The sequence below is a fragment of the Microtus pennsylvanicus genome, chromosome 6, assembly GCF_037038515.1.
Source record: "Microtus pennsylvanicus isolate mMicPen1 chromosome 6, mMicPen1.hap1, whole genome shotgun sequence".
In the NCBI taxonomy this organism is placed as follows: Eukaryota; Metazoa; Chordata; class Mammalia; order Rodentia; family Cricetidae; genus Microtus; species Microtus pennsylvanicus.
Window position 1 is genome coordinate 53,716,505 of NC_134584.1, and position 17,318 is coordinate 53,733,822.

The 17,318-nt window shown below is 42.7% G+C and overlaps 1 long non-coding RNA gene across 2 annotated transcripts; it reads right to left on the minus strand.

The window, feature by feature from the left end:
- Positions 1–40: 40 nt before the first annotated feature.
- On the minus strand, positions 41–16,592 carry LOC142852833 (uncharacterized). Of its 2 annotated transcripts, none has more exons than XR_012911007.1 (3): positions 16,191–16,592; positions 6,064–6,141; positions 41–432 (listed from the first exon to the last, which is right to left on the minus strand). It is a non-coding gene; the product is annotated as an uncharacterized LOC142852833 (long non-coding RNA). The 2 variants fall into 2 exon arrangements; XR_012911008.1 differs by having other exon boundaries at positions 350–416.
- Positions 16,593–17,318: the final 726 nt, after the last annotated feature.

The window sequence follows — 17,318 nt, forward strand, 5'->3', positions numbered from 1 at the left end:
CTATCCTGCTCCCAATTCTCTCTCTCTCTCTCTCTTCTTTCTTTCTTTCTTTTAGTTTGTTTATTTGTTTTTTGAGACAGGGTTTCTCTGTGTAGTCCCCCCTGACCTGGAACTTGCTCTGTAGACCAGGCTGGCCTCAAACTCACAGAGATCCACCTGCCTCTGCCTCCCAAGTGCTGGGATTAAAGGCATGCACCACCCTCGCCCAGCTGTTTTACAGCTCAGATTAGTTTTCAAAACATAAGGGGGTCCACATACCTCTGTACCTCTGAGCCCTTCTACCCACAAACGTGTGTTTTCAACCTGGGAGGAAGCTCTCTCCCCACACCCAAACTCACGCTCCTGTCCTGAGAATGGCACCATCCTCTTTGCTCGCAGGCTGTTATTCCATCTTCACAGGGCCCCAGAGAAAGCAGCTGAGGAGAGAGAAGCCTTAAACAGACAAGATTTGTCAAGAACCAAAACAACCTGGGACAGGAAGGAGCAACCTGGGACACTGTGCTCCCTACCTGCTACTTTGGGAAGGCTTGAAGACTTGCTAGACTGACTAAACAGAGCTAGTGGCTAGACATAAAGACTCCGAGGTAAGTGCCTGCCTGTCCGTGTCTGCCTTTGGCTGCAGCACTTTGGGGAGCTAGAGACCAGCCTCAGGCAGGTGGAGACTTGTGGGCATGTGACCCAGTGAGCCAGAGAGGGACAGGGAATGCATGAACACCCTTCACCTGCCCAAGCTGCCCTAACACCGGAGTTCCCAGAAATCTCCGAGAATTTCAAGAAATTCTATGATCTTCTCAATGTGTTTACTTGTGTAGTTAAACCAACCAGCATACATTGGAAGGCGAATAATCTCGCTGTTAACTGTTTGTTGAAGCTTAGTGAATGACTAACTCACTTGGAGGTAGGCTAAGATTTGGCTGAATTCCATAGTCAATTCCACAATATCCACCCTCTGTTTCTGAAAGTCAGGGACTGACATGGTGCCAACTTGTGTAAGGGGTTCAAATGGTGATCAGTAAGTTGAACAGCCAGCAAATTGGTTGGTTTTTTTTGAAACAGGGTCTCTCTATGTAACTCTGGCTGTCCTGGAAACGACTGTGTAGACCAGGCTTGTCCCTGACTCACAGACACCTACCTAGCTCTGTTTCTCTAATGCTGGAATAAGATGCATGGACTACCATGCCAGATCTTAATAACCTAGAACTTGATCCTTTGGAGGCTTCACCTTAGCCCCACTCCTCCCTCTCCAAACCCTGCCCCCTCTCAGAGAGCTCACCAAGCAGCGGCTCCTCCCCTGGAGCTGTTCAAGACTACTTCTACAGGGTGTTTAGTCTCCTGTCCATTGACCTGCCATGTCATTTCTCCTCTTCCCCTAGACCACCTGGGGTGGGGGCGCTCTGCTCAGATTAAACCTGGTCATTTACCTTTTAATTTGGCTCGATTTGGCTTACTGTGTCAGTAAAGAAATCAACTACAGGGGATTTAAAATATTTACCCTCTCTTTCTCCCTCTCCCCCTCCCCCTGCCTCCTAAGGAATTGAAGCCAATCCTTCTGCATGCAAGGCAAGTACTCTACCTCTGAGCTACAATCTAAGTCCTTCCTGACATTTGGTTTTGCTGTTTTGTTCTCTTGAGATAGGATCTGGTCATGTAACCCTGGCCTGGCCTGAAGCTCTTTATGTAGAACAGGCTGGTCTCAAACTCACAGAGATTCACTTGCCTTAGGCACCCAAGTGTTGGGATTACAGTATGCCACCATGACCGGTCTGAAAATTGACTTATGGTGAAACTGTGTCAAGGATATGACCTAAACCCCACTTCTACCCTTGGCATGGGACCCTGAAGGCTGTCACTCATGCTGAGTCTCCAACACTCCTCACCAGTTCCAGCCCCTAGCCTACTTCTCTGGCCTATGACCTCAGCTACATAGGTGGAAACAATGTGTACTTCAGAGATAATCATCAGTTTGCCTACCACGCTCTAAGCCCTTCTAAACTCTGTAATCCAGAGCTACTGACTAGGTCTCTCCAAGTACTGTGGCTCCGTTTCTCAATACCACCCATTGTTCTCAGTTCCACCACAATCTGCCCCTTTGGGCCACTAGGTCAAGGTTCCTCCCCTCTGGCTGAATAAGCTGATCGTCCTGTATCACAGCCAGGCCTCAGTGTCTTTCCGCTCTGTTAGGACCTCTGAGTTGCTTTTGCTCATAACATGCCTGGCACTGAATGTACAGGGTCTTCCAACACTTAGCTAATGTGATGCCAGCTAGGTGTCCTACAGTTCAGGCCACTTCTGTCACTACATGGAGTTAGCTTCAGATCCCATGAATAGATGTCTCTCAGTTCTGCCTAACTATCCCACTTCACACGCCCATCACAAACGCCATGTCTTCAAGAGAACTGCTGACTGACAGGCTACAAACTGGTGAGTTCCCTTAGTACATTTTTCAGGTCTGCTAACTAGTCCCTAGAAGTACTCGTGAAATGTAGGAACATGATTTATTAACTAGCAGTGGTTTATTATTCAGGATCCGAGGAAGCCAAATGGACAAGGTGCATAGGGTAAGGCATGGGGGAAAAGGGGCAGAGCTTGCATTACCTTCTGGGCCCGCCACCTTCTCAGAACAGCATTATGTTCACTAGCCGAGACTCTGTTCAACTTCACCAATTAGTGGGTTTTATGGAGCTTCCCTTCAGCAGGCAGAATGGGTTAAACCTCAGCCTCTAGTAATAAACTCACTTGCTACCTTGTTTCTGATGTGTAGAGTTGGGGGTTGGAGCTGTACCCCAGCTGTGTAAGGATGCCCACCTAGATCATGGTCTTGCTGGAGACTAACTCCTGTCCTCTCCACTTGTGCCCTGCGGAGGTCCACATCCTCCTTGGTGCCTGTTGATACAACTTCTCCTTAGCTCTTATTATCATGTGGACTTTCAGACTTGTAGCACTCCAGGCATTCTGTTTGGTAAAACAGAAATGGGTCAGATCCACATGGTGGACTCCACTGGATCGTTGGATGAATAACCATTCCCAGCCCTTTCTTTCCTGCTGTTTCCTTGACTATGGGTTAGAAAACTTAAACATTCTCTTTCTTTTTTTGGGGTTTTTTTTTGAGACAGGGTTTCTCTGTGGTTTTGGTTCCTGTCCTGGAACTAGCTCTGTAGACCAGGCTGGTCTCGAACTCACAGAGATCTGCCTGCCTCTGCCTCCCAAGTGCTGGGATTAAAGGCGTGCGCCACCACCGCCCGGCAAACATTCTCTTTCTTAGCATCTAGGGAATGGTAGAATTTTGACCCTGGAGACAGAAGCAGACGTTTCTAAGAATTTAGAGAAAGTATTTTTTTTCTCCTTTGGTAAATGAGATAGCATGGTGGGTGTGCCTCTTTGCCTTATTCCAACACTAAAACCTCAGATGCAGCAGAGTGTCTGTGGACGTGTTGGAGCTGATAGGGAAGACAAAAGAAATGAACGTGCTATCCTTGACACTGGGGCTGATGACCTGATGCCAGTAACCCATTGCACTCCATATTTCATGAGTGAAGACTGGACACAAGAGTTGGGTTCTTTGTAACTTGCAGTTAAAATGAATAACCTCAAAGCAACTCTTACATGAGAACAAACTTTCTCTCTCTAGACTCTAGAGAAATGCATTTAGCAATAAATTTAGTTATAAATAAATTTAGTTATAAATCTCACTAGTTTTATGTAGCCTGAAATTATTTTTTAATTACTTTACACAAACCTCTAGTTAAACTTCTTGGTTATGGAAAAATTTAAAATTTCATATTCCCTGACCAGGGCCTGGGTAAACTGAAAAGTGCTTTTCAAGCACAAAAACCTTTGATGCATCATTGTGGCCTCAAATCAGGTAGAACTGGAGAATCTGTACCCTTGAAACAACAAACAAAAACAAAAATTCTACTGTGATTCACTGTGGACGAAGTGATTCAGCATGACTAAGCGAGCTTCTAACCTGGCTGCAGAGAACACAGTGATTTGAATCTGTAAACCCGGGGAAAGTCATTTAGTAAGAAATAAAATTGGGTTGACACCACACAATACACATAAGAATAGATTGCTTCCAAAGGGAATAGAGAGAAAATAGAAAAAATAATGAAATCAAACAAACACTGAAATAAAATGCAGATAAAAAAAAGTATTATTGGGTGTGCAGAAAGGATAACTGTAGCAGTTCTTTCTCTGTCCTGCCAGCCAGCCAGCTCCCAAATAATGACACAGAGACTTCTTGTTAATTATGGAAGCTCGGGCTCTAGCTAGGCTTGTTTCTAACTATCTCTTCTAATTTAAATTAACCCATATGATTATTAATCTATACTCTACCACACGGCTTTCACCTTTATCCCATTCTGTATGTCTGACTTGTTCTTCTCTGCCTCGCTTCTTCCCAGAGTCCTCTCTGTGCCTGGAAGTCCCGCCTATACCTCCTGCTAGCTATTGGCCATTTAACTCTTTATTTAACCAATCAGAAGGCATCTTGGCAAAGATGCATCTTTAAAGTATACAAAAAGATTATTCTCCCTTGTGTCTAAATAAAAGGAAAGGGTTTAACTCTAACATGGTAAAACTGTGTGTAATAAGAACAATTATCAGGTAAGAATTACATTCACAATGTCTAGTCCATTTGCATTTTGAAAATTCAGAGAAGTATTATATTATCTATTCTATATTGATGAGTCCCAAGTTTTACACCTAAACCACTTTTTATCATAACTTGTATTACCAACCCAAATTTATCTTTTTAGACCTCAAAACATTTTCTTAGATAAACAACTTAAGCTTTTATGTCTCTTAAACCTTATGCATTTTTTACCTCCTTTGTGAGTTTCTTTTCTGAATTTGGTAACAAGAAACATTGCAGCTCTAACTATCTTGTCGTCAGTTTCATCAGAGACCTGATAAAGTGTAATATTACCCAAGTAAACAGAAAGTACATAGCAAACAACTTCCAAAACTATAGAAATGACAGAGATAGGTGACTACATGGACAGTTACCCAAGTTCCCTTTGCAACAATGTAGCATTCATCCACAGTCTACAGGTAGACTACAGATCTACTACAAGTCTAGTATATCTGACAAACTTTTCTGTGAAGAAGGAATTTTGAATTTGTCTTGACAAAGTTTGGTAGTTGTCTTCTTTTGTGTCCTGCTTGTCCAGTTTGGACAACATATTGTCAGCAGTAGAAGTAAGGGCAGTTTCTTGCCCAGATGGCTAGCTTTGCCTCATAGTAAGCAAACTCCATAGGGAGGTTCTTTGACACCCATCATCCTTTTTGAAGTAATTGGTGCTACAAGGAATAGTACCTCACTGTCATGAATAGCCTTATGTTGTTAAAATATTTTAAATGTCATATTCCATAATTCTTGGAAGTGTTTGAAGACTATTTAAAATATATTTGTTTAAACTTGAAAACATATCTAACATGACAACAAGCTTGATTGTAGATGACTAACTACTAACCTGTATTTCTTTATTATCCTAAGTGGCTTTTAAGGACTAAAACTTACATTCCATTTTAAAAAGAACTACATAGGTATAATATCTTAAACAAGAATAGAAGGATATATACAGTATAACCAAAATAACTTTAAATTTGTATCAACATATAAAAATCCATACCAAATATGTAAAATATTTGAGACTAGTAGCTGTGGTTTTTTTTTAAAGTTTGAAAGTAGATTCAATAATCTTTTCTTTTAATCTATCATTTCTTTTCTTTCTTTTTTTTTGGTTTTTTTTTTTTGAGACAGGGTTTCCTGTGTAACTTTGGAGTCTGTCCTGGACCTAGCTTTGTAGACAAGGCTGATCTCAAACTCACAGAGATCCATCTGCCTTTGCCTCCTGAATGCTGGGATTAAAGGTGTGTGCCACCACCACCTGGCATCCTATCATTTCTATATCCCCCCTTTTTTCTTTGCAGAATGACATCATTGAATCTGATTCCTTTCACCCAGCTTTTTTCCTGACTATGACCAACAACAACTTGTGACAAAACCCCCTAAACAGTGACAAACATCCATAGCACACCAAGGGACCAAAAATCACTCACCCCACTTCATGAGAATGTGGGTGTCTTGTTCTCTAGATTGCTTAATGTTGTTTGGGGCAACAGCATCTTTAGGGAACCCTGAGAAAATTAGAATAATGATCAAGTCCTGGTAGAGTTAACTGCTGTCCAATCTCAGTGTGGGAAAGTTCAAGGCTTATCTGAAGTCTTGGCTGGATAGTCTATGAGGCTGGACCATCTCAGCTAACAGCTTTGAAGTTGTTTTGGATGCAGAATTTTGAGGAAACTGCAACAGAAGCTTTCTGAAAGGCTGAATCACCTAGACTACTTGTCTTCATTGGTGTTTGGTCCCTTTTTTCTTTCTGAGAGCACATGAAGTTTTAAAAATAACCTATATATCTGCATTAACACAAGCATAGAATATGCAGTGTACACAAGTCATCTAAAGATGATTTTTTTTGTTTTATGTTTGAGTGGGTAAAAGGCATCTGTCAATTTTATAAGTTCATTTGGACTGTATAATCAAACTGTCATGAGGGCTGTGTAGACAACAAGATTCATCATGTCTCATCCAGTCACAGACCTGTTCCCATGTTGAAGGATCAGCATATACGTCACCTGTCTTTCAGTCTTTCCTGAATTTTCCCCTCATGTCTGTAACCAAGATCCTCAGGAGGTCTCCCCTATCAAATCTGATCTCTATTAACTTTGAAGGAATCCATAGCTTTTTGTTTCCTGTGGAAACAAAGGCATATCCCCTTCCCCAACATAACACATATTCTGGTTTCCATTTTAAAGTTAAAACATCCCTAAAGTATATAAGCTAGTTTAATTCAGCAGTCCCTTCCACAATCCAGTATCTTTCAGGAGCTGCTGTTTGCTCCTCAGTATTCAAACAATTCAAAGTTAATAGAGCACCATAGGTGATCAAGACACCCTGTATATTTTCCATCTTTACATGGCTTATTCTTTTATATTACTTTATTCTCCCTTTAAAGACTTTATGATTTTTAAACTGTTTTTTTTTTAATGACAGTCTATACCCATTTTTTTACTGCATCTGTTTAGAGGTTTTCTCGGTCTGGACCCCTTTATTGCATATCAGTAGCTTTCTTTGCCTGGTGAACCAAGCCTTAACCTTGCTGTGCAACTCTACACATGGTGCGGCTGGCTCAAGCCTACAGGCAGCATGTCTCTGTACACTGTGGCCCATTGGCCTGAGAGACCATGGGACTACAAAGCTGTGATTGACTGTATACAATGGCATGGAAACTTCTTGTTTATTATGAAAAGCTCAGCCTATAGCTTAGACTTATTCCTAACTAGCTTTTTTTTTTTGGTTTTTCGAGACAGGGTTTCTCTGTAGCTTTAGAGCCTGTCCTGGAACTAGCTCTTGTAAACCAGGCTGGCCTCGAACTCACAGAGATCCACCCGCCTCTGCCTCCCAAGTGTTGGGATTAAAGGCATGTGCCACCACCACCACCCGGCCCTTACTAGCTCTTATAACTTGAACGCATATGCTTTTTTAAATTAGTCTACATTCTACTACATGATTTTTTACCTCTATCCAATTCTGTGTGCCTGACTTGTTCCATGCCTTGCTGGCTTCTCTGCCTCTCTTCTTCCCAGAGTCCTCTCCTTGCTATACCTTCTGTCTAGTTATTGGCCATTTAGCTCTTTATTAAATCAATCAGAAGGCACCTTGGCAAAGACACATCTTCACAGTGTACACAAAGATTATTCTGAAACAGATAACCATAATTCAAATGCCACATACAGCACGAGAAAACCTGATCTTAAAAAAATACTGTGGCTAGGAGGATGTCTTCATTGGTAAAGTGCTTTCTGCCCAACCACGAGGACCTTAACTTGGATGCCCAGCACCCACATAAAAGCCAGGCTTAGCAGCATGTATCTGCAAACCCGGTGCTAGGAAGATAAAGACAGAGCGTCCATGGCAAGTCAGCCTAGCAGAATCTGCAAACACTGGATTCAGTGAGAGTCTAAAAACATTATGGAGAGTTGTTAAGGAACACACCTGACATCAGCTTCTGATCTCCACATGTTTACACACACAAGTGCAAGTGGGCTGGGACACACATGTGAACATGTACACACACACACACACACACACACATACATCTTAGATACACATTTTTTTTTGCATAGCCAGAACCACCATGAATAAGCTGAAAAGACAGGCTTGGAATGCAGCTCTGTGGTAGAATTTTTAACATGTATGTGAACCTAGAATTCCACCCCCAACACCACAAAACCATTCCCTCTACCTATATCAAAAATGCAACAAGTGATAAATGTGAAGAAAATATTTTCAAAATAAATCACAAATAATAGGCTAATAGTCATGACAACAAGAAAATCTCAAATGTAATACCATAAAGAGAAGAGTGAAATTAATCACTGTGATATTGTTGTGTTATGTTAGCGACATATGCTAGTATTTCCTGTCCAGCTTTTATTCATTTCAGGAATTAATAGTCTGATTTCAAAAGCGGGAAAGCTGGACTGCGTATCCATCTACAGATAGGTTCCTTCCAAAACTAAAGGGGTTTGCAGCCCTAAGTGAATAATAACCTCTGGGAAATCTGTACAAATAAAATATGCATACACTATTCTAAGAAATAGGGATTTCAAGGGTATTTTTAACTCTGACATTTTCCATCCCAGAAGGGTTTTTTGTTTTGTTTTGAAGCTTGTAGTCTGCTGGCATTCCCTTTCTTTTTCTGTATTTATTTTAGAACATAACTCCCACAAACAATATGGCTCCCCGGTTGGCAAGGATGAGCTGTGAGACACTGGTGTGCAGTCCCCCAGCTGCGTGTATGCAGGGCTACGTGAATTCCTAGCTGATCTATGCTCTGGCTCCCTTGCCCTTTCTTTGAAGCGTTCCCTGACAGAAGCACTGTTTGGTTTACTACACTAGACACTTTCCTGCCAAACAATGTTTGGGAGAAGAGTGAAAGTTCAGCTATTTTAAGAACCACCAGCAAATATACCTATTGATCCCTTTCCATGTATCATCCAAGGTACTTCCCAGCCACCAGTTACAGGAATTGAGAGTGTTCGGAGGCCAAAGGCAACCAGAATGAGAAAAGAAACCTTTCTAGTGTGGTTTGTAAATGAAATCTTCTTCTTTGGCTCCAGGAAGGAATTATAAACATCTCAGCCTGAACAAGACCTGTTTCTATTTATTTGTTCATTTGTTTGTGTTTGGCTGGGGATCAAACCTAGGTTTTCCACATAGTAACCTGGTGTTCTACCACTGAACCCTAGGGCCAGCTTTAAAAACGGTTTAGTAATCATGCAACCCAGTGGGAATAAAAAGACTATAGAGTTACCCAAACTATCATTCTTATAGTTACAACAACAGCCTTTGTCACATGTCCTGGTCATGACTTTAGCTTCAGCTGCACTGGTGGCAAGCTGAAGACTCCCTGGCACCAAGTGCTCACTGCCATGCTTTTGAACCTTTTCTGAAGCTTCGATGTCTGAGCCCTGCCACACACATAACTGGGCAAGCATGATCCAGAAGATTTTCCGCAACCAAAGAGGCAAGAGTTGGCTAAAGGTCCCTCTCACTCTCACCCATCCTTTGGAAGTACATTTCACTGTGTTCCTCAGAGAGTCCTGGGGGGATGGAGTGTCGATTTCCCGCGACGGTAACTGGCTGAGTTATATGCTATAGTGTCCTTTCCTTTCCAACTGTGTTATATTCTTTGCATTCTTATTTTAACTTCCTGAGATTTTCCTTCAGATGAACAGTTATATTCACAATGGTCTGCCCCCTCCCATCAAACATCAATGAAGATAATTTCCCCAGAGGGCAATCTGACAGTGGCAATTCCTCAGGATGTTTCAGTTGACAGCTGAAGCCAATCATGAGAGGCTGGTTACGACACCAACCCAAGACGGTCTTACTCACAGAAGAAGAAAAGAATCAACTAAAGGAAGAGGTTAAAGTTTTAGAGTCAGCAGGCTTCACTACAAAGAAGACTAAAACAGAGAGGTGAGCTGGTCTGTAGAGAGGGGTGGAGATGATAAGGAGTTAGGTTTAAAAAGAAGAGAGAAATGAGTATTTCTGTGTTACGAAAGGTCTGTCAGAATCAAGAAGCTCTTACCTCAGTCTACTGTACCTCTGTAACACAACATAATACCCAGTGTTGGGTAATATGCAAAGAGGAAGTTTAATTGGCTCATAATTCTGGCAGCTGGAAAGTTCAAATATCATGATACAGCTCCGGTTAAATCTCAGCACAGGGGCAAGGTGGAAGAACACCAGCCACATGCAGTGATCTATAGGGCAGCCCCGTGTTCTAACAGCCTACTCTTTAAAAAAAGATTTTTTTAAAAATTAGCTTGCATGTATGGATATTTGGCTACATGTATTTTTTTTTTTTTTTGGTTTTTCGAGACAGGGTTTCCCTGTGGCTTTGGAGCCTGTCCTGGAACTAGCTCTGTAGACGAGGCTGGCCTTGAACTCACAGAGATCCGCCTGCCTCTGCCTCCCAAGTGCTGGGATTAAAGGCGTGCGCCACCATCGCCCGGAGGCTACATGTATGTTTGTATGCCACAGAAGCCAAAGAGAGCATCGGATCACCTGGGACTAGAATTAGGAGCTGGCTGAGAATGGCCAGTGCTCTTAACCACGGAGCTGTTCCCGACACTCCAGTCACCTAACTGCCCACTCTTGGAAGAATTCAGCCCTGTGTCAAACGTGATTGAGGTGAGGCAAATCTCACCTCAAAACAGAGATAAAGGGCTGTGGAATAGCTTAGTCAGTAAAGGCCAAGCCTGATGCCTGCATTCAGTCCTGAGCATCCATGAGGTGGAAGGAGAGAACCAACCCCACAGTTGTCCTCTGAGCTCAACACACGCACCGTGGCACACGCACTCCTCTCCCCAACGCACAGTGAATTCATAAGTGCAAATTTTAAAAAGAGGTAAAACCTAGGTGCCGACAGCCTCACTCACTCATCGCCAGAGCATCTGCAGAAACTGACTTTTACTGGTCCAAGCTTTGAAGTTACAGGGGCTTCATGAGAGAACGTTTGAGGGATGCGGCACCCTTGAAGACTGTGAGAACAGGGCGCCACCCAAGCAGATGAGTTTGTGACTTGCTCCTGTGTTGAAGAGATAGTTGCAGCCATGTGCGCTCAGCCACACAAGACTAATGGGTATCTGAACCAGCTAGAATTGTTTTTAGAGAGAGTCTGTTAAAGCTAGGTGCCCATCTGTACTGGCTGGTTTTATGTTAGCTGGACACAAGCTAGAGTCACCAGAGAAGAAAGAACCTCAGTTGAGGAAATGCCTCCGTGAGATTCAGCTGTAAGGCATTTTCTTAATTTGTGATCAATGTGGGAGGGACACTGTGGGTGGTGCCACCCCTGGGCTGGTGGTCCTGGCTTCTACAAGAACGTGAGCTAAGCAAGTCAGTAAGCAGCTCCCTCCATGACCTCTGCATCAGCTCCGGTCTCCAGGTTCCTGCCCTGATTGAGGTCAGTCTTGACTTTCTTCGGAGATGAAAAGCAATGTGGAAGTGTAAACTGAATAAACCCTTTGGACCCAAGTTGCTTTTTGGTCATGGTGTATTGTTGCAGTAACAGAAACCTTAACCAAGACACCGTCTAACAGGGAAGAAAACTCAGTCATGGTAGTAAAAGAGATACAGAAGAACATTATTAGAGGAACTACTTTGGAATGTAAGGTAAGATTGAAACTATGCAAGTTATGAAAGACAGGCAAAAGGAATGGAAAAAGGAAAGAATGCCCTTTTATAAGTTTTAATGATCAAGAACCAATTGATAAAATTGTTTAGCAATATCACACTACTCACGGGCATAACCGCAGGGTGAGAGGTGCCTTTCTGAATAAGAAGAGCAGCATACTGGATCACAAGTAGGTCATGGGGGTAGATTTGGCAATGTAATGGGTGGTGGAGTTCATTTAGCCTGGGGTGGGAACTTTGGCCAAAGAGCAGACTCTGCCGGTGAAGATGTTGGCAACAGAGGCGGTTATGGAGGGAAGATGATGACACAATGTTTGGGAGGTGATAAAGGAAACGATGGTGGCGGTCCTTGTTACAGGGGTAGAGGAAGTTGTCTATGTTGTAGTGGTCCAGTATATGGAAGCTAAGGCATGGGAGAAGAGGAGGGTGTGACGGTTACAATAAAGGAGGAAGTCTTGGTGGTGGTGGCTAAACTGCGTTTGGGGATGATAGTGGACACTAGAAATCAGACAATGGGCTCAGGAAGGGAGCAGTGGCGTAGAGAACACTTAAGCAGTCCCTTAGGTAGTGGCTATGGACCTGGTCGCACATGTGGTGGGTACTGCAGCAAAGGGTTTTTAAACTATCCGAAAAGGTCTGCGGTGTGCAGCAGGAGAGAAGGGGTCACCAGTAGAAGTCCAGGTCACTCGGAGGCAGTCCTCCCAAAGGTAAGTTTGGGGCAGAAGAAGCCATGAGTCATAGAAAAGTAACTGTCACTTAAAACAGGAAACTCTCCTTGCTCGGGACTGTCCCATCCACAGTCTGCAAAAGGTTCAGTTATGGGCTTAAGAGACGGCACAGAGGTTAAGAGCACTGGCTGTTCTTCCAGAGAGCTTGAGTTCAATTCCCACAACCAAATGGTGGCTCACAACCATCTGTCATGAGATCTGCTGCCCTCTTCTGGTGTGCATGCATGCAGACAGAACACTGTGTACAAAATAAATCTTTAAGAATGTTTTACAAGTTCAGCTACTGTCTAATACAACTGTAGTATAAAGTAGAAGTCCATTCCTTTTGTCTAGTGAAGCTCTTTTCATTTTATTGGGTATAGTAGCCTATAAAGTATGGTAATACTACCACAAAATTTTTTAAAAATGATTCTTTTTCACTTTGAAAAGGGGAAAAGAGAACTCGGTCTTGTGAAAATTGATGGGTGCTGTCCAGAGGCAATGATATTATGACATCGGATCACCTCCCACCGTGCCCTGATAAATAACTCGTTTATTTTCCACAAGAAGGGTAAAGCTAGCTTTCGGAGTGCTATGAAGCCACTGGGGTTATTTTTTTCAAAAAAACAGCTCACAACACTCTCCACTGAAGTAGCAAAAGTGACCAAGACTGAAAAGGGCAATGCGTGGTGGGGGGTGGGATAGGTGGGGAGGTGGATAAGATGTCTAGGGACGAGAACACTCAGCAGTGCCCACGAGGCCCCAAAGGCACGGGCTCTGGAGCATCAGAACCTGCAGCTTTAGTTCAATCAGCTTGGAGAGACGAACTGGTTTCCCTGAGAGGACAACCTCACAGATGGAAGGACGTTCAGACTGTAGATAGCTCATGGGTCGGGATCACATTAGCACCGAGAACCTGGTATTCGAAAAAGGAAGGGATCTATATCATACAGAAATTAAAACCCACACCTTGGTTGAAAAGTTGCTGTCATTCATTCACCTGCTAGCACAGGAGCCAGAGAGAAAACAATGGATGGGGACAGCAATGCCTTTCATTCAATTCTTAACGGTGGGCGCCTGTTATTAGTTCCTTGGATGACTTCCTCATGTTGGACCAAGTGTAACGTTATACATTTTTAGTATGCTTAGCTTAAGGTCAATTCTAGGCGTTAAGGAGATTTCAGATTAGACCTCATAAAGTTCTTTGATATTAAATCATGTCTTTTTTTTCTTAATGTGTCTCAAATCTTTACAGTAAAATTGTTTCAGGCTTCTCACTGTGGTGATCAGTGACTCTATTGGAGTCACTGTGTATCTCCCCACTGTGAGGGTATCATGGGAGATCTAGTGTCCGAATATCATCCCTCCCTTCCCACAGCTTCCTTGTTAAATGGAGTTCAGACACTGAGGTACAAACTGAAAGGGAGCTGACTCGGGGGAGGTCCCATAGTGCTCTGTTTGCTTTTCTTTTCCTTCCTGCAAGAAAGCTGAAAAGCACGTGTAAAGAAGGCTGGAGCTTTAGCTGCCACCCAGTAGCTCGAGGTGACCTCTGGTGGTGACAGATACTGTTTGTGACTCCGTGATCACCTGCCCAGAGCTGGTCTCTTGTCTTTTCTCACCATAGCCAGCTTTACTATTAGAGTCCAGTGGCCCTCAAGGCGCCCTCAGGCTCTGCTCGCTTGGAGAATCCACTCATGCTGAATGCCAAAGATGGGGCTGGGAAGGAGCACCCAGAGCTGTCCAGCTGAGATTAGCTTATCTCTTACCCAAAAAGCAGTTCATGCTCACCTTGCTTATGCTACTTTTATTTGGGTTTCTTTGTTTCTGTGTAGCTGAATTCCTTACAATTTGCAATTGATACCAATTGGGCCTTGTACACTTTGTAGTTACCTGTAGCTACAGCAATTCTGTATTAAAACATTTTTTTCACCGGTGTATTGCCCTAAGCGATTGCTCTTCAACTTCTCTCTCAGTGCAGTTGCTCAGGAAAACCCAAGGCAGGTCCCCTTGGACCGTTATGAATCTGTCTTCTTTCACTTTTGCTTGGCAAGATCATATCTAGCTCTTTGCAAGCACTTGCTGGAGTCTGCGTGCCCCTACTTCTTCCCGGTCTCCTAACTGATTATTCTATCAGGAGCTTCTATGAAGCTAAGAACCTGGCTGAGCCAGCTGGAGAGAGGCTGGGTTAGAAAGGATGAAGGTTAAAAGAAAGAGACTTAGCTCTTTGCAAAACAGACAGCTAGAGCTTTTAAATGCCTCATTCATTCATCCAATGGGACCAGAGCATAGCTGCTACCTAGGGAGAAGTAGTGATCATATTCGGGTCGAAATTAGTTTCCCCTTGTTTTGTCTTTGATTTTTATTTCATTAATTCCTCTGTGAATTATTCACCTTGACTAAAATTCGTTAAGATCCCCGGCCCTGGGGCTGCTGAGGCAGGAGTATCTTGAGTTTGAGACCAGCTGGGTTCCTTTTCAAAAAACAATACAGAACAAAATAAGCGCAGGAACAGATGTCGTATCCAACCCTACACATGCCATTTGTAGGTTGTATAAGCAATGTCTATGGGAAAATTAATCCCGCAGGCTACATGCATTTCCAAAATAGCTGTGAATGCCACCCAATATAAAACTGCAAACTTAGTTCATGTTACAGGATTTTTTGTTTCTATATTTTATTGCACAATTCTTTGTAGATAACAACTTCATGTCACAATGTCAAAATGTTGAACTCACCTACTTTCAAGTAAAAAAAAAATCCAAGACAGTTTGTATCTGCTCCCCGACATTCTACAAAGATTAAAGGAAGGTGGGGGGGAAGCAAACCGAAGGCGGCGGAGGTCTTGTGAGCACTCTCCTCTACGAGTTCCTGTCCCTCTCCCCCTTTTCTTTTCTGAGACAGGGTCTCGTGTAGCCCACATTGCTCTCAAACTAGCTGTGGATAATCTTGAACTTCTGACCTTCCTGCCTCTTCACCCCAGAGTGCTGAGATTACAGGCACGCACTACCACACCCCAACTATTTTTTTCTTTTAGTTTAAAGAAAGGTGTCATCAATTGATTTCAGTTGGGGAAATTTTAAAAGCCAAGAAGCCGAATGTTTAATGTTGTTCTGAAGAGCAATAGAGAATCTTAGCTCACACGCAGAATGAAATGACACGATCAGAGGACACGAGAGTGTCTGTCAACCTTCGTGTGACACCCTCGCCTCTCATTTATTTCTTTATTAAGTTACACTTGCTTACTTTTTACTTGTTTCTTTGTGTGTGTTCACACCACAGCACTTGTGAGAGTCAGCTCTCTCCTTCCACCACGTGGATCCCGAGGCTTGAGCCCAGGTGTTCTGACCTGGCAACAGCCATCTTTACCTGTTGAGCTATCTCTTAGACCTGTTTACCATTTAAATCTCTTGTCTTCCATAGCCCCTCCCGCCCCCCCCCCGCCAGTGCTGAGGGTTGAACCCTGGTTCTGGGCCACAAATGTAATAAACAAGCGTTTCACCACTAAACCACATACCCCAAAACCCTCTTTATATAAATACTTTAAGATTTCTGCCTAATCAGGTTTTCTTTTCCCATATTGTGCCATTACACTCTTATGCTTATAATTTTGCTTTTAGTGCCTGGAATTATTTAGAATCCACTTCCTACCCACTTTCCAAAACATAACCCAAATGATTTTCCAGGAACCCCATGCATACCTTATATAGAACACTTACCGCAGTACCAGGAGAGGATGCACAGTTTGAAGTTTCCTTTTTAAACTCTATAGTTTGAAGATCTAATCTCATAAGTCCTTGGTAAATATTTTTTTGATCTTCAGCAGGAGCTATCTATTATAATATCTGATCAAAATGAAATGTGACCAGTTACATATAGTATATATTATATACTATAGATATTATTACTATATATATATATATATTACCTACAATGTCTTGTTTGAAACAATTACAAAGACATTTAAAATAAATAGTATCATGCAGGACAAAGAGTGAGAGAAACCTGCCCAAGGCTGGACTACATAGACTGGAATGCAGCTGGGCCCTATGACAGGAAATAAATAGAACTCTCCAGGATTCCATGAAACCTCGCTTGCTGTGGAGCGTCAGAAGCTTGAACAAGCACAATACAATACAAGATGTACTAGCACAAAGTAGTACACCTTATGTAACCTAGCAGAGTACAGTGGGTCACAGCGTGTGTTTGGGAGCCAGCTTCCAGAGGTCACATTCAGTTTTGCTGTTTCTGCTGTGAGAACTCAGGCGGGTTGCTTAGGTTTCCTCTTCCTAAAGTTTTGCCACTTGTAAAGTGCGGATTCTGCTACTGTCGTTCTCGCAGGATAGCTGACTGGGGGGTATGTACACTTACAACAAGCAGTAGCAGAGGCGGTGGCAGAGGGAGCGGGGAGAATGGGCATGAAAGAATGAGAATAGAGCACGTGGTGCCAGCCTGTCAGTTTCTCCTTCTCAAGAGACCGAGTTCAAGGCCATTCTCAGCTATATAGACAGTTTGAGGTTGATCTGAGCTTCAGAGACCCTGTCTCAAAAACAAAGAAAGAAGTAGAGAGAAATATAATATTTGTTGTTATAAACAAATAATAATTGTTGTTGCTATTGTTATACTTCATCATCTTTAGACATAACCCATGCCAAAAATTCAATTTGTAAAGCACTAATTATCAGTTACACAAACTAATAGTTCTTTTGGAAAACATTCTGAAAACGATACTGAGTGAGGTTGTTTTAAGAATGTAAAATGAGACAAAATTTTATTTTTTTTCTGTGTTGGGGTTAAACCCAGGGATCAAACATACTGGACAAACCTCTACCTCTGAACTATATCTA